The sequence below is a fragment of the Scyliorhinus torazame genome, chromosome 7, assembly GCF_047496885.1.
Source record: "Scyliorhinus torazame isolate Kashiwa2021f chromosome 7, sScyTor2.1, whole genome shotgun sequence".
Lineage (NCBI taxonomy): Eukaryota > Metazoa > Chordata > Chondrichthyes > Carcharhiniformes > Scyliorhinidae > Scyliorhinus > Scyliorhinus torazame.
This window is the reverse complement of record NC_092713.1, coordinates 207,614,586-207,632,778: the sequence shown is the minus strand read 5'-3', so window position 1 is coordinate 207,632,778 and position 18,193 is coordinate 207,614,586.

The following is an 18,193-nucleotide window of genomic DNA, read 5'->3' as shown; positions in this document are numbered from 1 at the left end:
CGCCATATCACCCTTCCCCAATATCCCCCCTTCCCCATATCCCACCTCCGCATATCTCCTTCCCCCATATCCCTCTTCCCCATAATCCCCCTTCCCACTATCCCCTTTACAATATCACTCTTCCCTCATATCCCCCCTCCTCCCATATCCCCCTTCCCCCGTATCGCCCCTTCCCCATATCCCCCTCCCCATATCCCCCCTTCCCCCATATCCGCCATATCCCCTTTCCCCCATTCTCCCCATATCCCTCCTCTCCCATATCCCAAATATCCCCTATACCCACCTTCACCCATTTCCCCTTCCTCTATCCCCTTCCCCATATCTCCCTTTCCCCATATCCCATTCCCCCATATCCCCCTTTCCCCATATCGCCCTTCCCCCATATGCCCCATATCCCCTTCCCTCATTCTCCCCATATTCCCTTCCCTATATCCCCTTCCCCATATCCCTTCCCCCATATCGTCCCTCCCCCCATATCCTCCTTCCCCCATGTTCCCCCCCTTGTATGCTCCCCCATATCCCCCCATCCCCATATCCCCCTTCACCATATCCACTTTCCCACATATCCCCTTCCCCCATATGTCCCCTTCCTCCAAATCTCCCCTTCCCCCAAAGCCCCCTTTCCCCAAATCCCCTTCCCCCATATCCCCCCTTCCCACATTTCCCCGTCCCCCCATATACCCCTTCCCCATATCTGTCCTTCCCCTCTAGCCCCCCTCCCCCATATCCCCCTCCCCTATTATCCCCCTCCCCATATCCCCCATTCCCCCTATATACCCCCTCCCCCATATCCCCCATCCCCATCCCCCTATCCCGCCTTCCCCCATATCCCCTTCCCCATATTCTCACTCCCCATATCCCCCCTCCCCCATATCCCCCTTCCCCATATCCCCCATATACCCCATATCCCCCTTCCCCCATTCTGCCATATCCCCCGCCCCATGTCCCTAATATATCCCCTTCCCCATATCCCCTTCCCCCATATCCCTTTCCCCATCCCATCCCCGCTTCCCCATCCCCCTTCCCCCCATATTCCCCCTCCCCTTATACCCCCTCCCCATATCCCCCTTCCCCCGTATCCCCCTCCCCATATCTCCTTCCCCATATCCCCCTTCCCCATTTCCCCTTCCCCATATCCCCTTCCCCATATCCCCTTTCCCATATCCCCTTCCCCATATCCCCTTCCCCCAATATCCCCCATATCCCCTTCCCCAATATCCCCCCTCGCCCATATCCCGCCTCCCACTATATCCCCCCTCCCCTTCCCCATTCCCCCCTCCCCCCATAACCCCCATATCCCCATCCCGCATATCACCCCTTCCCCCCTACCACACAGGACACTGACGCACACGACACACACACACGGGACGGATGGACAGAAATCACCACTCCAGCGGACCCCGGACTACGGGTCGGATGAGGAGCACGCCATTACGCCACAGCTATCTCCTACACTCTCCAGTATCGCAGAGACACTCACCTCGGTTGGGCACTTTAGCGATGAGGCATCTGGGACACTAACTGGTGCGCACAACACAGATGTCCCGACCCACGTAGAGGCCGGCCATCGGGCACCCCGAGGGATGAGGAGGTGCTGGGGCCCGTTCCGGGTCCCCCTGTAGGGGAGGTCCCGGAAGACCGCAACACCTTGGACCCCCCCCCCCCCCCCTTCCGTCCCAGGTGCATCTGGTGGGCAGGCTGGCAGCTCACCATCCCAGTCGCCCGAGCCGCAACCTGGCCCATCTGGGCCGGGCCGCCCCAGGAAGCGGTCGCCAAAGGGGTCCCTGATCACAGGAGTCCACCTCCAGTTCTGCTGCACCACCTGGGCAACCACCTAGATGTAGTCATAGGGCCCGTAAGGCCAAAAAAGTAGACACTGAGTAAGTTGGCACGGGTGCAGGGCACAGATTAGTTCTGGGGCTTGGGCACGTGCATGAACTGTTGGTTATTAAAATCACTTTCACACCTACAGAAGCTGCCTTTGTGCTCTGCCCGATGCGTCCGGGGGTGTGGCGTGAGGTGAGCGCCAGTGGGTGTGTGAGGGGTGATAGAACTTCGGCCTCAGGTGAGTGTGCCCCCCCTCCCCCCGAGTCGCCCTCGCCATTCCCCCGGGCAGACGACGGTACCGTGCGCTGCAGTGTCACGGCCGCATGCAGGGACGGTCCGGGTGCAGGGTGGTACTGTGGCCATGGGTCAGATATTGTCCAACGATGTAGAGCCCAGAGCTCATCGCAGAGCGGGTTGTCATCATCCTCCATGGCCTGCAATAGACACGCTTCAACCAGCGACCGTGTGAGCCCGGCCCGTTGTGCCGCAGGTGGATGTGCAATGGAGGGGTGGTGTGCATGCGGGTGGTTGGTGTTGCGTGGGCGGGGTGAGGGTGGTTGGTGTTGGGTGGGTGGGCTGAGGGTGGTTGGTGTTTGGTGGGCGGGGTGAGGGTGATTGGTGTTGGGTGGGTGGGGTGAGGGTGGTTGGTGTTGGCTGGGTGGGGTGAGGGTGTTTGGTGTTGGCTGGGTGGGGTGAGGGTGGTTGGTGTTGGGTGGGTGGGGTGAGGGCGGTTGGTGTTGACTGGGTGGGGTGAGGGTGGTTGGTGTTGGGTGGGTGGGGTGAGGGTGGTTGGTGTTGGCTGGGCGGGGTGAGGGTGGTAGGCTGGTGCCGTAGTGTGCAGTCTGTGGTTCCCATACTCGGCGATTCCCACGCCCCCCTAGACCGTGAACCGGGCGGCTATCAGCCTGTCCCGTGCCCGCTGGCCCAGCCAGTAACGGTGGGCAGCCTCCCGTCCATGTCCACCCTGTCTGTCCTGACCATTGCCCCCATCCTCCTCATCTGGGGAGGTCTGCGCCTAGTCTTGCTGCTCCTCCCCTTCCCCCTCCTCTGTCTGCAGCACATCGCCCCTCTGCTGGGCTATGTTGTGCAGGACGCAGCAGACCACAACGATGCGGCCGACCCTATCTGACAGGTACTGGAGGGCCCCTCCAGAGCGGTCCAGGCACCTGAAGTTTATCTCCAGCAGCCCAAAGCACCTCTCTATCACACCCCTGGTCGCTGCATGGGCATCGTTGTAGCGGTTCTCCACGTCAGTCTGTGGCCTCCGTATAGGTGTCATCACCCACGACCACAACTGGTAACCCCTGTCGCCCAGCAACCAGCCCCTCAACTGAGGGGGGGAGGGCGTCCCTCGAACATGGTGGGGATGAAAGATTGCGCCAATACGAATGAGTCATGTACACTGCCCAGGTACCGGGCGTAGATGTGCATGATCCTCATGCGGTGGTCACAGACCACCTGCACGTACATGGAATAGGTCCCATTCCTATTCGTGAACAGGGCTCTGTTATCCCCAGGTGGCTGCACGGCGACGTGCATCCCATCGATCGCCCCCTGGACCATGGGCATCCTGGCCACGGCAGCGAAGACCGCTGCCCAGGCATCCTGGCTGGCCCAGTCCACAGGGAAGCGGATGTAGCGGTCCGCAATGGCATATAGGGCGTCTGTCACTGCACGGATGCACCAGTACACCGATGCCTGCGAGATGCCGGACAGGTCCCCACTCGGCGCCTGGAATGACCCCGTGGCATAGAAGTTCAGGGGCACCGTAATCTGGACGGCCACGGGCAGAGGGTATCCTCTCCCAGTGCCATGCGGTGCCAGGTGTGCCATCAGGTGGCAGATGTGTGCCATGGTTTCCCGGCTCATCCGGAGTCTCCTCCTGCATGCCCGGTCCATGAGGTCCTGGTACGACGAGCGGGGCCAGTACACATGGGGCCTCATTCGGGCGTCTCCGTGGCTCCACCACCACCGCCTCCTCCTCCTCGTCCTGTCATGCGGGCGGCCCTCCAGCTTGGGCAGCTGCCACCTGCCTCCCTGCAGCACGCTCCTCTGCGCAGCCTCCACCGACTCCCTGGCACGCTCCTGCTCCAGCTCCCCCAGGGCAATATGTAGAAGCGTGGCTCCCGCCACGGCGGCCAACATCGCTGGGTGATGACCAAACATAACGGCCTGCAGGGGGTGGGGGGGTGGGGGGGATAGACGACATGTCACCATTGCCCATACCCCCGCCCACCCCCGCAGCCAGGTGCCATGGGCTGCATGGTCGCGACTGTTGCCAGCTGGCACATGGCCAGGCGGACCCCCCCACCCCCTCCATCACGCGCCCTCCCCAACACCCCCCTCCCCCCTCCCCGGCACGCACCCTCTCCATCACACACTGGGGGGTCGGAGAATCTCGCCCTGTCTATTGTCCTTCCACATTGGAGAATGCTCCGATTAATTTACATGACAGCCTATCACGTTATAGAATTGTAAGCTTTGCATGGAGATAAACTTCCTTCATTGTTTTTTTACTTGTCTTTGTTCTAAAGTTTTATCCAATTACTTCTTGGACAGAGTGGGATTGTGTCCGCTGGAGTTTAGAAGAATAAGAGGTGACTTGATTGAAACATTGAAGATCCTGAGGGGAATTGACAGGGTGGATGGTTCCTCTCGTGGGAGAATCCAGAACTAGGGGTCACTGTTTAAAAGTAAGGGGAAGGATTCTCCATTGGCTGACACCGAAAGCGGGAAACACGATTGGGCGGAGAATAGGTTCCGATGCCAATATCGTGGCGGGCGCTGATTTAATGCCAAATCGCAATTCTCCGTCACCTCGACAGTGGTGCCAATGCGTACCAGAACGCACATACATTAAACACCATTTGCATATCATTAACGGGCTCGACCCGGTCTTCTTCGGGGCCTCTGCAATTCTCCTCCTCTGATGGGCCGCGTTCCCGACAGCGGGGTTCACTTGTGCTTCTAAAAATTGTGAAAACGGCGCTGTGGGTGATGAGGAATAGAGATAGGAGGTAGGGCACAGAGAGGAACAACTGTGGACTGCCAGGCTGGACACTGGGTAGTCGCCGCAGAACTGGGGGATGCCCTGTGGCTGTTTGTGCTGCCGCTGCTCGCGAACGAGGAGGAAGCTGCAGCGGCGGAGCGTGCAACAACGGAACGTGCTGCAGAGGGACAGGTGGCAGCCACCCAGGATGGGGAGCCAGCACCCAACAGGTTGAGGAGGAGGAAGTGCCAAGGAGGCACTGCATGAAGCCTTGTGTGTACTGGCAGCGCCTGTCATTCGAGGACCTGCCAGACTGGGCATGCCATTGAAGATGGAGACAGTGAGACATATCTGCCAGATGATGGCACACCTGGCACCGCGAGGGTACGGGGGAGGACAGCCACTCCCAGTGGACATCAAGGTGACAGTCGTCCTGAAAGTTTACGTGACGGGGTCCTAACAGTTGCCAAATGGGGACCTGTCCAAGATCTCACGAAGCTCGGTGCACAGGTGCATCCATGCCGTCACAGAGGCTTTATATGCCCAGGCGGCTCAATACATCCATTTCATTTTTTAAATATAAATTTAGAGTACCCAATTCATTTTTTCCAATTACGGGGCAATTTAGCGTGGCCAATCCACCTACCCTGCACATCTTTGGGTTGTGGGGGGGAAACACACATAAACACAGGGAGAATGTGAAAACTCCACATGGACAGTGACCCAGAGCCGGGATCGAACCTGGGACCTTGGCTCCGTGAGGCAACAGTGCTAACCACTGTGCCACCGTGCTGCCCTAATACATCCATTTCAATGTGGACTCAGCTCACCAGGATGCCCGAGAGGCGGGCTTCGCCATCATCGACGGGATGCCCCGGGTCCAGGGGGTGATTGACAGGATATCCCCCTATGAGCAACTGCTGATGACAGGTCGCTCTACACCAACTGAAAGGGTATCACTCGAGGGACGTGCAGCTGAGATGTGACCATCAGCTGCACATCATTCACCTCTGTGCCCAATACCCAGGCAGTGTGCACGACGCTTTCGTCCTGGCACACTCGACGAATTCCTGACATGTTCGAGACCACCCCCCCCCCCGGCTGGGATGTTGGCTCCTGGGTGATAAAGGTTATCCGCTGCAGTCATGGCTGATGACACCGATCCGGAGGCCACAGACCGATGTGCTGACCCGCTACAAACACGCCCATACTGGAACCAGGATCATGGTCAAGCGGTGCTTCAGCCTCCTGAAGATGCAGTTCAGGTGCCTGGAATACGCTAGAGGAGCTCTCCAGTATGACGCAGAGAAGGCCGGCCGCATCGTGGCAGCCTGCTGCGTCCTCCACAACACCATGCAGCAGAGGGGCGATGTGCCAGAGGAGGAGGAGGAGTCCTCGTCCAAAGAGGAGGATGCGGGGAAGGATGGGCAGGACATTGGGGCACAGGCAGGCACAGGAGGCTGAACGACGTGCACGCCAGGGCCAACGATCTCGGGACATTGATCGCCTCTAGGTTCACCAACTTGGTGGGGGGAGGGGAACTGACCAGGGGAACGGATACCGCATTTCACCCCTCACTCCCCGGCCACCCCCCCGCCAGCAACCCCTCCGTGATGCATACCTGCCGCACTATGAGGTGGGGGCCCTGGGTTGGCAGTGACAGCGGGTCTGGTCCTTGGGTTGGAGGATGATGATGACCTGCTCTGTGATGAGCTCTGGTGCTCCGTATCGTTTGACAACGTCTGACTCCTGCCCATGGTAGCACTTTCATCGTCCACCTGGGTGATCCCTGCATGCAAGCTGGCCATTCCATCGCACAGTCCCATCGAATCCTGGAATGTTGGTTGTGGGGGCGGTCCTGGTTGGGGGGGGGGGAGGGGGTGAGGCGTGCCCATTCCTCTCCCGCCCCCCCCCCTGCCCAGCCCAGACCAGCCCACCCCTTACACCCATCTGACAGAGCACAGAGACAGGTTGTAACAGTGGTTACAGGTGTTTAATGTGAACAAATATTTACAGGTCTGTGCCCTAACCCCTATAACTATTAAAAAAAATTTTTTAAGTATCCAATTATTTTATTTTTCCAATTAAGGGGCAATTTAGCGTGGCTAATTCACTAATCTGCACATCTTTGGGTTGTGGGGGTGAAATACATACAGACACGGGGAGAATGTGCAAACTCCACACAGACAGTAACCCGGGGCCGGGATCGAGAACGGGCCCTCAGCGCCGTAGGCAGCAGTGCTAACCATTGCACCACCGTGCCATCCTATAGCCCCTACATCTAAACTGTGCCCTGCACCCGTCCCAACTTAACTGGTGTCTTCCATTCTGGCCTTAAGGGCCCTAATGCTACGTCTAGGTGGTTCCCCAGACGGTACAGCGGGAGTGGAGGCGGCCTGCTGTGATTCCCATGCTGCTCGAGTGTCACAGGTGGCTTGGTACCGCCCTGTTCAGCCCACCAGATGCACCACAAAAAGATCGGTGGGAGTCACCGGCACGGGCCCCATCACCTCCTCTCCCTTGGGGTGCCCGAAGACCCCCGGGCTACTCCATGGGATGGTTGTGCGAGTGGAGTTATCCCCTGAGGCTTCCCCGCCACCTGGAGCTGCCAGTCCGCGAGGCCCACTCTGGCCTCGGCCAGAGTCCACACATTCGCAGCCATGGAGCACAGGGAGTGGACCATCTCCGTCTGGGACTGCGCCACATCACCCATTGACTGTGCCGCCGCCTTTTGCGTTTGTGTCACATCAGCCAGTGACTGGGCCATCTCCGTCTGGGACTGCGCCACATCACCCATTGACTGTGCCGCCGCCTTTTGCGTTTGTGTCACATCAGCCAGTGACTGGGCCATCTCCGTCTGGGACTGGACCACCTCCCTCTGCGTCTGTGCCGGGTTGGCCAGCGCCTGGGCAATCCAACATTCCCAAACATAGTCAGCTGTGACTGGGCTATGCTCAGGAGCGTCGCTGCGATGTCCAAGTGGGTCTGTCACATGGTTGCTTGTGAGAGGGCAAACCTGCCCTGGGCTCAGCTAATCTGGTGAGCACCACACAGTTGCTGAAGGTGGAGGCAGGAACACACAGGTGAGACAACGGTCAGAGGTCTGCTGGATCCCAGGACCCTCTGAAGGATGCCCGCCAAGGGCATCAAAGGCTAAAGGACACGGTAGGCAGCAGGCTGCCTCCACCTCTGATGTACATGCTGGGGACACACCAAGGCGCAACGGTAGACCACAGGAGGCTCGAGAGCACGTTGAGGGTCACTGAGACGGCACTGGGGGTGGGGGAAAGTGCGGGAAAAGGGTGTGGGGAGTGGTGGGGAGAGTGGGGTGGCACAATCGAGGGATTGGAGCAATTGGGGACACATATGTATAGTATTAAAAAACATTGCACCCGAGAAATATGATACCTCTGGCACTTTTTTCCATAATGCGGGCCGAGCACCCCACCACCCCCAACCCAGACACACCACATGCAGGTGGTGGGTGTGAGCAAGCACTTAACAGACAGGCAGGAGTCAGACTACGGCATAGATTGAGGAGGTCTCTAAGCGGGTTATCATCACCCCCCCCGGCCCTTGACAGTGACCCACTGACAGTGCCGAAACAGTCCCTCTCCCTGAAGTGATGTTACACATACCCTGGGAGAGTGGTACAGGATTGAGGGGGTGGGGAGATCTACCAGTGCGGTAGATAACGGGGAGCCAATGGATGTGGTATATTTGGATTTTCAGAAAGCCTTTGACAAGGTGCCCACAAAAGGTTGCTGCATAAGATAAAGCTGCATGGCATTAAGGGTAAAGTAGTCGCATGGATAGAGGATTAGTTAATTAATAGAAAGCAAAGAGTGGGATTAACAGGTGTTTCTCTGGTTGGCAATCAGTAGCTAGTGGTGTCCCTCAGGGATCAGTGTTGGACCCACAATTGTTCACAATTTACATAGATGATTTGGAGTTGGGGACCAAGGGCAATGTGTCCAAGTTTGCAGATGACACTAAAATGAGTGGTAAAGTAAAAAGTGCAGAGGATACCAGAAGTCTGCAGAGGGATTTGGATAGGTTCAGTGAATGGGCTAGGGTCTGGCAGATGGAACACAATGTTGACAAATGTGAGGTTATCCATTTTGGTAGGAATAACAGCAGAAGGGATTATTATTTAAATGCTAAAATATTAAAACATGCTGCTGTGCAGAAAGACCTGGGTGTGCTAGTGCATGAGTCGCAAAAAGTTGGTTTACAGGTGCAACAGGTGATTAAGAAGGCGAATGGAATTCTGTCCTTCATTGCTAGAAGGATGGAGTTTAAGACTAGGGAGGTTATGCTGCAATTGTATAAGGTGTTAGTGAGACCACACCTGGAGTTCAGTTTTGGTCTCCTTACCTGAGAAAGGACGTACTGGCGCTGGAGGGTGTGCAGAGGAGATTCTCTAGGTTAATCCCAGAGCTGAATGGGTTGGATTACGAGGAGAGGTTGAGTAGACTGGGACTGTACTTGTTGGAATTTAGAAAGATGAGGGGGATCTTATAGAAACATATAAAATTATGAAGGGAATAGATAGGATAGATGCGGGCAGGTTGTTTCCACTGGCGGGTGAAAGCAGAACTAGGGGGCATAGCCTCAAAATAAGGGGAAGTAGATTTAGGACTGAGTTTAGGAGGAACTTCTTCACCCAAAGGGTTGTGAATCTATGGAATTCCTTGCCCAGTGAAGCAGTAGAGGTTCCTTCATTAAATGTTTTTAAGATAAAGATAGATAGTTTTTTGAAGAATAAAGGGATTAAGGGTTTATGGTGTTTGGGCCGGAAAGTGGAGCTGAGTCCACAAAAGATCAGCCATGATCTCATTGAATTGCGCGAGCAGGCTCGAGGGGCCAGATGGCCTACTCCTGCTCCTAGTTCTTATGGTCTTATGAGTCTGCACGTTCTCCCTGTGTCTGCGTTGGCTTCCTCCGGGTGCTCCGGTTTCCTCCCACAAGTCACGAAAGGTGTGCTGTTAGGTAATTTGGACATTCTGAATTCACCCGAACAGGCGCTGGAGTGTGGCGACTAGGGTTTTTTTCACAGTCGCTTCATTACAGTGTTAATGTAAGCCTACTTGTGACAATAAAGATTACTAAAAGATTATTAAGTTGGCCTGAAGTGGTTATTATTAGTTTTCTCGCCATGCTACGGCGGGTTCCCGATTTCGCCATCAGGAGCAGGCCGGTTAGACCGCAAACTGATCGACGGCCAACGTTCTCGTTTTTGGCTTCTTCCGTGATCCAACGGTCTTGTCGTGCACTCGCTTAAGCGCAATGTGGCCGTTACAATCACGCCCGTGGAGTTAGGGTTAGAATCACATCAGCTTATTGAATGGTGTGTACGATATCTGCAGGAGTTCCAAGAAGGTTAAATTACAAATGTTTATTTAGGGAAATAAAAGTAAAGGCCACCACGCGGTGTACAGCACGTAAGTCCCAGCTGGGACTACCAATCAGGCCGGTCCCAATTCTGGCCAGCGTTTAAGTGCCTGGTTCACGACCCTCAGCTGCTGGGCCTCTGCCACTCAGGGGGGGAAACTCGTATTCAACGAGCTCCAAGGGAAGCTCAATTGGGTCATCCCTATGGCTCTCATGAGGGCTATTACAGTGAGGAGGATCAAGGGGCTGAGTGGCTCCTAATTCACATATTTGTTTGTTCTGAAACATAAATATTAGCCGGAATTCTCTGGCTGTTAGGATTCTCTGCTCCTCACCGGCAGTGCACCCCCATCCATGGGTTTCCCGGCCCTGTGGGGTGGCTTCAATGGGAAATCAAGCGATAGGAGTAGGGAATTCTGTCACCAGCGAATGGAACGCCGCTAAGGAACACGCAGCTGGGGGCCCGAAGAAACCAGCCCATTCAGTGGGATTTTCCTGGTGTTCCCACCAGTGGAATCTTCTGGTTCGATCAATGGCGACCGCCCCCCCCCCCCCCCCCCGCCACAGGTTCCCCAACAGCAGAAGGTGCGAGCAACGGGAAACCCCCCGTTGGCATTAGCGGGACCAAATCAGTCTATGGCGGGCTGCCACTGCGCTGTAAAACATGCTGTAGGGAGGGAATCAATTCCACCATTTGAGTTTCTGCAGGAAGCACTTCCTGGACATCCTCCTGGCAGTCAGGAGAATTCTATGTGTCCGGCGGCTAAGAGTGGGAATTGTGTCACGGAGGCACGACGTGAGAACCCATGGGCATCCGAACTGGGAGGGTTCAGTATTCCTTCTCCAGGTCCAGAGAGGTCGAAGGACTCCTTGTGGGGCCTGGGGGTGGAAGCATATGTGCTCCTTCTAAGCAATTCAAAGGGTTGTAAAGCTTTTTTAACCCCCCCTCTCCGCATATGCTAGATACAATTACATTGTGGGACCGATTACTTGAATCGTAAGTTCAAGGACTGAATTGTTACAATAAATAAGATTATAGTCAGGAATGCAATGGGTTGTAGGCGGTTCAAATAAAGGCAACAGACCAGTCAATCATAGTCGTCAAGCCTCTTGATTTTGATTTAAAAGCACCAATTTGGAAATTAAAACATGTTATCAGCTGAGAAATAACACACCGGTACACCATGGATAGACTTGCCTGATAAGGCTTCCTGCAGCAATGCTTTCGACAGTGTAATTCCCATTCTAAGGCACATTGCAAACATCAAAATAAATAACCACAACGTCAAGAAATCAAAGTGGCACTCTGAACAAAAATGTCTTTTTAAAAGTCATTAGGGAGACTGATGATTATTTAAATTGAAACCCCCTCTGATTTTCTTTCAGCATGTTTAGAAAGAGCAGAATTCCTACGTGAATGGGGCGGCACAGTGGCACAGCGGTTAGCACTGCTGCCTCACAGCGCCAGGGACCCTGATAAGGCCTTGGGTGACTGTCTGGAGTTTGCATATTCCCCCTGAGTCTGCATGGATTTCCTCCATGTGCTCCAGTTTGCTCCCACAGTCCAAAAATGTGCTGGTTAGGTGGATTGGCCAGGCTAAAATTTTGTCTTTGTGTCCAAAGGTGTGCAGGTTAGGTAGGGTTACGAAGATCGGGTGGGTGGGTGTGCCTAGGTATGATGTTTGTTCAGAGGGTCGGTGCAGACACTATGGCCCGAATGACCTCCTTCTGCTCTGTAAAGGATTCTATGGAATCAATGATAACTCACCTGCTGAAACTGCACCTAGAAATCTAGGAAATCATAAGAAAATTGCAAGGGTCTTTTGCTGATGGGTGGTGTAGTGGTTAGCACTGTTGCCTCACGGCACCGAGGACCCGGGTTCACTCCCAGCCCCGGGTCAATGTCCGTGTGGGGTTTACACATTCTCCCCGTGTCTGCATGGGTCTCTCCCCCACAACCCAAAGATGTGCAGGGTAGGTGGATTGATCATGTTAAACTGCCCCTTAATTGGGAAAAAAAAGAATTGGGTGCTCTAAATTTATTTTTTTAAATCCCTCCCATGCATCTAAATGGATTGGGAAGATGGAGAGGAATTTTAGTACACAAGGAAGGAAAGGAGGACAGTTGTGAGAACTAGATTAAGTCCCTTCACAGCATGGCTTGTGGACCATGAGGCGTAGGAGTGCTTCCACTTCCCCCCACATCAGAACCCCCTGTCACACTCCCCCCCCCCCTTCCCCACCATACATACATAGGCCACTAGGCCTATAAACTCAAAACATCCAGGCCATTGTGCCAGTGTTTGACTTCATGGGCGAAATTCTCCCCCAACGGCGGGATGCCCGCCGACTGGCGCCAAAGCCGGCGCCAATCAGACGGGCATCGCGCCGGCCCAAAGGTGCGGAAGTCTCCGCATCTTTGGCGGCCTAGCCCCAACATTGAGGGGCTAGGCCGACGCCGGAGGGATTTCCGCCCCGCCAGCTGGCGGAAATGGCGTTTGTTGCCCCGCCAGCTGGCGCGGAAATGCGGCGCATGCGCGGGAGCGTCAGCGGCCGCTGTCAGTTTCCCAGCGCATGCGCGGGAGCGTCAGCGGCCGCTGCCAGTTTCCCGCGCATGCGCAGTGGGGAGAGTCTCTTCCGCCTCCGCCATGGTGGAGGCCGTGGCGGAGGCGGAAGAGAAAGAGTGCCCCCACGGCACAGGCCCGCCCGCGAATCGGTGGGCCCCGATCGCGGGCCAGGCCACCGTGGGGGCACCCCCCGGGGTCAGATCGCCCCGCGCCCCCCCCCCAGGACCCCGGAGCCCGCCCACGCCGCCTGGTCCCGCCGGTAAATACCAGGTTTAATTTACGCCGGCGGGACAGGCAATTCCTGGGCGGGACTTCGGCCCATCCGGGCCGGAGAATCCAGTGGGGGGTCCCGCCAACCGGCGCGGCCGGATTCCCGCTCCCGCCCAATCTCCGGGAGCGGAGACTTCGGCGGGGGCGGGGGTTGGATTCACGGCGGCCAACGGCCATTCTCCGACCCGGCGGGGGGTCGGAGAATGACGCCCCATGTTTGAGCCTCCTATTATTTTCAGCCAATTTTTGTTTCGACTTGATAACAAACCTCCCTCCAATTTCCATTATTCAAACCTAGGACATGTACTGCTTCAATTATTGAAATTATGTCACAGGCTGATTACATGTTGGCTGGGATCAGACAACACCCCTACAGGGTAATGGAGCGATCCCCTTCTTCCCTGGGATCAAACCGCCCCACGCTTTGTCATAGATTGGATCTACCCAAGGTTGATCTGGAGTGCTCCCTCCCTCCCAGAAATTGGAAGACAAGGCTGTCAGACTGAGCCCAGGTGGGCAAATCTGTCAGAGCCACAAGATGTTCCATACGCAGTTAAAACTCCCGCATGCCGGGAAAGCCAAACTTCCAGATTTTCTGTCCAAAACTCCAGTTCCTGCAGACTTACATAACCAGCATATGTGAACATGCAGACTGCTGTCTCACGTATCCGATGAAGCTCAAGGTAATCAGGAATCTGTTCTTCAACATTCAGATCAACGAACATAGTTACACCAGTCTGCACAACATCATTGAATAATCCTCTAATCATCTGCATAATATTAGAAACTTAAAAATACAGTCATGTCATCCTCCCAGGTGACGGCAGTATACATGGACTTGAGGCAGTTATGTCTGTCATTGCAGGTTTGATTTTAATGTCTAATCCCCTACCAGGTTGAAGTTGAAGCAAGGGACCAGATCCTTCAGGGCTTTCTCCCTGGATCGTAACCTTTTTAACCTGTTACAGCTGTTTCACACCTCTCTGGGAAGCTCAGCTTCTGTACTGAATGAGGAATACCATTCATTTCAGCATCATTGATTTTCTCCATCTAAAGTCCATTTGATAAGGAGGTGACAAAGACGATTGATGAGGGGAGGGCGGTGGATGTTGTTTCCATGGATTTCAGTAAAGCCTTAGACAAGGTGCCTCATGGCAGACTAGTACAAAGGGTGAAGTCACATGGGATCAGAGGTGAGGTGGTAAGATGGATACAGAACTGGCTCGGTCACAGAAGGCAAAGGGTAGCAGTAGAGACGTGTTTTTCTGAATGGAAGGTTGTGACTAGTGGTGTTCCACAGGGATCTGTGCTGGGGCCTCTGCTGTTTGGAGCATATATGAATGATTTGGAGGAAAATGTAGCTGGTCTGATTAATAAGTTCACGGATGACACCAAGGTAGCTGGAGTGGCAGATAGTTTTGAGGATTGTCAGAGGATACAACAGGATATAGATAGGTTGGAGACTTAGGCAGAGAAATGGCTAATGGAGTTTAATCCAGACAAATGTGAGGTAATGTATTTTGAAAGGTCTAACATAATAGGGAAATATACCGTAAATGGCAAAACTCTTTGGAACAAATCTTTGAAAGTGGCAACACAAGTGGACAGTCATGAAAGCATATGGAGTGCTTGCCTTCATTGGACGGGACATCGAGTATAAAAAGTGGCAAGTCATGCTACAGTTATGAAGAACCTTGGTACGGCCGCACTTGGAATATTACGTACAATTCTGGTCGCCACACTACCAGAAGGACGTGGAGGCTTTGGAGAGGATGCTGAGGAGGTTTACCAGGATGTTGCCTGGTCTGGAGGGTGTTAGCTATGTGGAGAGCCTGAATAGACTCGGACTGTTTTCATTAGAACGACGGAGATTGTGGGTAAACTGATAGAGGTCTACAAGATTATGAGGGGCATGGATAGAGTAGATGGGCAGGCACTCTTTCCCAGGGTAGAGGGGTCAGTCACCAGGGGACATAGGTTTAAGGTCCGTGGGGCAACGTTTAGAGGAGATGCGTAAGGCAGGTTTTTTACACAGAGGGTGATGAGTGCCTGGAATGTGTTGCCAGGGGAGATTATGGAAGCAGATACATTAACGGCATTCAAAAGGCATCTTGACAAACACATGGATAGGATGGGTTAGAGGGATACAGCACAAGGAAGTGCTGAGGGTTTTGGCAAATGTTGGTATCATGGCCGGTACAGGCTTGGAGGGCCGAAGGACCTGTTCCTTTGCTGTATTATTCTTTGTTCTTTGATAATGGGAGGTTGGGTGAGGAGGGGGGCAAAGAAAAACTGAATTTCAGGTAAGTTCCTACCTGTTTAGTAATGACTAGCTTTTCAAATCTTTTCTCATCCCTGGCAGCAACACGATGAGAACTTATTGACACTGTAATAATCACACAGATTTACAGAACAGTAGCAAAGTCTTTGTCTGCTTTACAGTCAATATGTGTCTTGATATACAAAAGAACACCATGATGGATGATTGCGCTAGAGGTAATTAAAGGAATTCTTCTACTGCTTGCTGAAGTCTGAGTACAGCCTTCCGAGGCCTTAGGCAAGGCACTGAATTCTTTCATTAATTGTGCGTGCTCCTTATCTAAATAATTTCACCTTCAAAAATACGTTTTGATTCCGAGGCCTTCAGTCCAACCTTACAATCTGATACCTCATTGATTCTATCAAACAGGAGTCAGATTCATTGGTATTTTCTTTCTTCTGGTTATGCAACCCAGGCCACTTATGCATTGTGAAATTGTTTCACAGATCATGTGTGCTGACTGCCCCTGCCCTTCCCTCTCAACACTGGCTTGCCTTCAGCTTTACAGAGGAACTATTCTTTAGTCGTCTCTTCTGCAGTTGCTCTAACAGAGAGGAAAATACCAAGAATATATTTAATGCAGTGGTGGACAACCTGTGACCTGGGGGCCACACATGGCCCATCTGGGTTCCGAGTGTGGCCCGCAAGACATTTTGTTGACCGTTGCCCATGTGCAGGGTTGCCACATTCCGCTGGTTTTGGTCTGTGTAGTTTGTTTCTTACCGGTATGACTGAAGTGATGCACAGGTAAAGTTAGGGCATGTAAAGTGAGGTCTGTGCTGATTACGCACAACATTGACTGTGAGAGCCGTGCATCCAAAGTCTAAATATTTATTTTGTTTTTGTGATGTCAAGTTGACGATAGTTCTATCAATACATGAATGATTAAGCATTTTCTAGCGCTCGTTATGAAATATTCATCTCTGTGTTAAATGTATGTAATCTTATTCATGGAGTCATAGTCAGTGAACATGCACGATTTCAATCGTGTGCCCCACTGAGAAGAAGGAAGGCCACTCATGTGGCCCACTCACCAGCCTAGGTTGCCCATCACTGATTTAATGTATGCACACTCTACATGTGTGTGCACATTGTGTTAATGAACACAGTGAAATCAGATGCTTTCTCACTTTCTTGAAGCCATTGATTTCTTGCCAAGCACAGTTTGAATATTACAAACAGATAGCCAGTGGCTATCTATGAGCCTTGTCCACAGGTGTAAACAGGATATTCAGCATTGGGCTCCACCACAACCAATTCAAAGTTTGCTCTCATGTGCACAGCAGCTTGTGGCTTAAAGCAAGAACCCTGGCTTACTTTCTGCTGCTGAACCCAAGGGTCTCTAATGCCAATTGTTCTGCCATCACTGTCATTGAGATTGGCAAACTCAGCACAGATTGGAAAACAACCTTGGCACCTTCCTGGTCTGTATATATCAGCTTAACTCCACAGATAAATTCGGAGCCATCAAGGGAGCTTTTTGTGTGTGTGAGTGTGTCAATACGGTCCAATATATATCCTCCATTTGTTACTGTCAATGGAAAAGTCAGTGCAAATATAAAATTAGTTTCTCGTTGTGTTTACACACCGAGTACGTGATCACATAAATTCTGAGGGCTTTATTTCTTTGGTTGTAGCAGATCAATATTACAGGGCACATTTTCACATAGTCCTTGTGGAAGTACTTGATATAAAACCAGAATAATGGGGATGAGGAGGAAAGGTAGGAAGTCAATACAAAAAAATGTTAATTTCATTGAAAGTTTAGTTATTTGTAGATATTAGTAATGATCATTTCCACAACAGCATGTGAATGGAAACGTTGCCTTAATGATTGCAACAAAACGGTTGAGGTTCTTCTTTGGTGATCACAAAAACGAAACCAAAGTCATTGTAGATAGTCAATTTGACAATCAATCAGTTAAAAGGAATTCTCTTGTCTGTATTTATATAACAGTGCAAAGTTTATTGTTATAGTTTCCCTGGTAACAGGATTAAGTGGGCGCCTGTGAAAGTATTGCATTGTCATTGTCATCTTTCAGAAGAGATGTTAAACTGTGATTCTGTGTGGCTGTTCAGGCAGATGTCAAAGATTCCGCAACACAAATTAAAGAAGAGTGGAGGATTGCTCCATCTGGCCTGGATAATCTTTACCATTTAACCAATATTACTAAAAACAGATGTACTGTTTGTGGAACTGTGTGCCATCTTTCCTTCCAAAAATGACAGTGGCTAAACCTCAAAAGTACTTCATCGGCTGGAAAGCACTTCGAGAGCTCCCACAGACATAAAGACCAGAATTCTCCGGATGTTCGCTGGTGGGGGGATTCTCTGGTCCCGTCGGCAGTGCATCCCCTGCCCATGGGTTTCCTGGCAGCATGGGGTGGCTACCACGGGAAATCCTACTGACAGCGGCAGGGACAGAGAATCCCGCTGACAATGAACAGCAGGCCGCCGAAAAGAATGTGAGAAAGTCTCATGAGAAGAGTTATTTTTTAAAAGTGGCAAGAGGCTCTTTCTTTTTTTTTCAATTATGGGGCAATTTTGCGTAGCCAATCGACCTGGGTTCACCAGCAGGAAATGACTCCAGTGTGGCCCCGGCGGAGAGAAACTCCCTGAGGACAAAAAAAAGGCAGAGTGCTGTTGAATAGCAGGGTGTTTCTTTGGCACTGCAACCGCCTGAGAAACACCCCGTTAAATACACCCAAAGCTGGACATACATCTTTTCCAGTTGAATTGTACCCGTGATCCTTTATTATTTTACCTACTGAATGAGTTAGATGAAGTAAATCCTCCTGTGGTAATTCATTGTTATTTGCTTGTTCA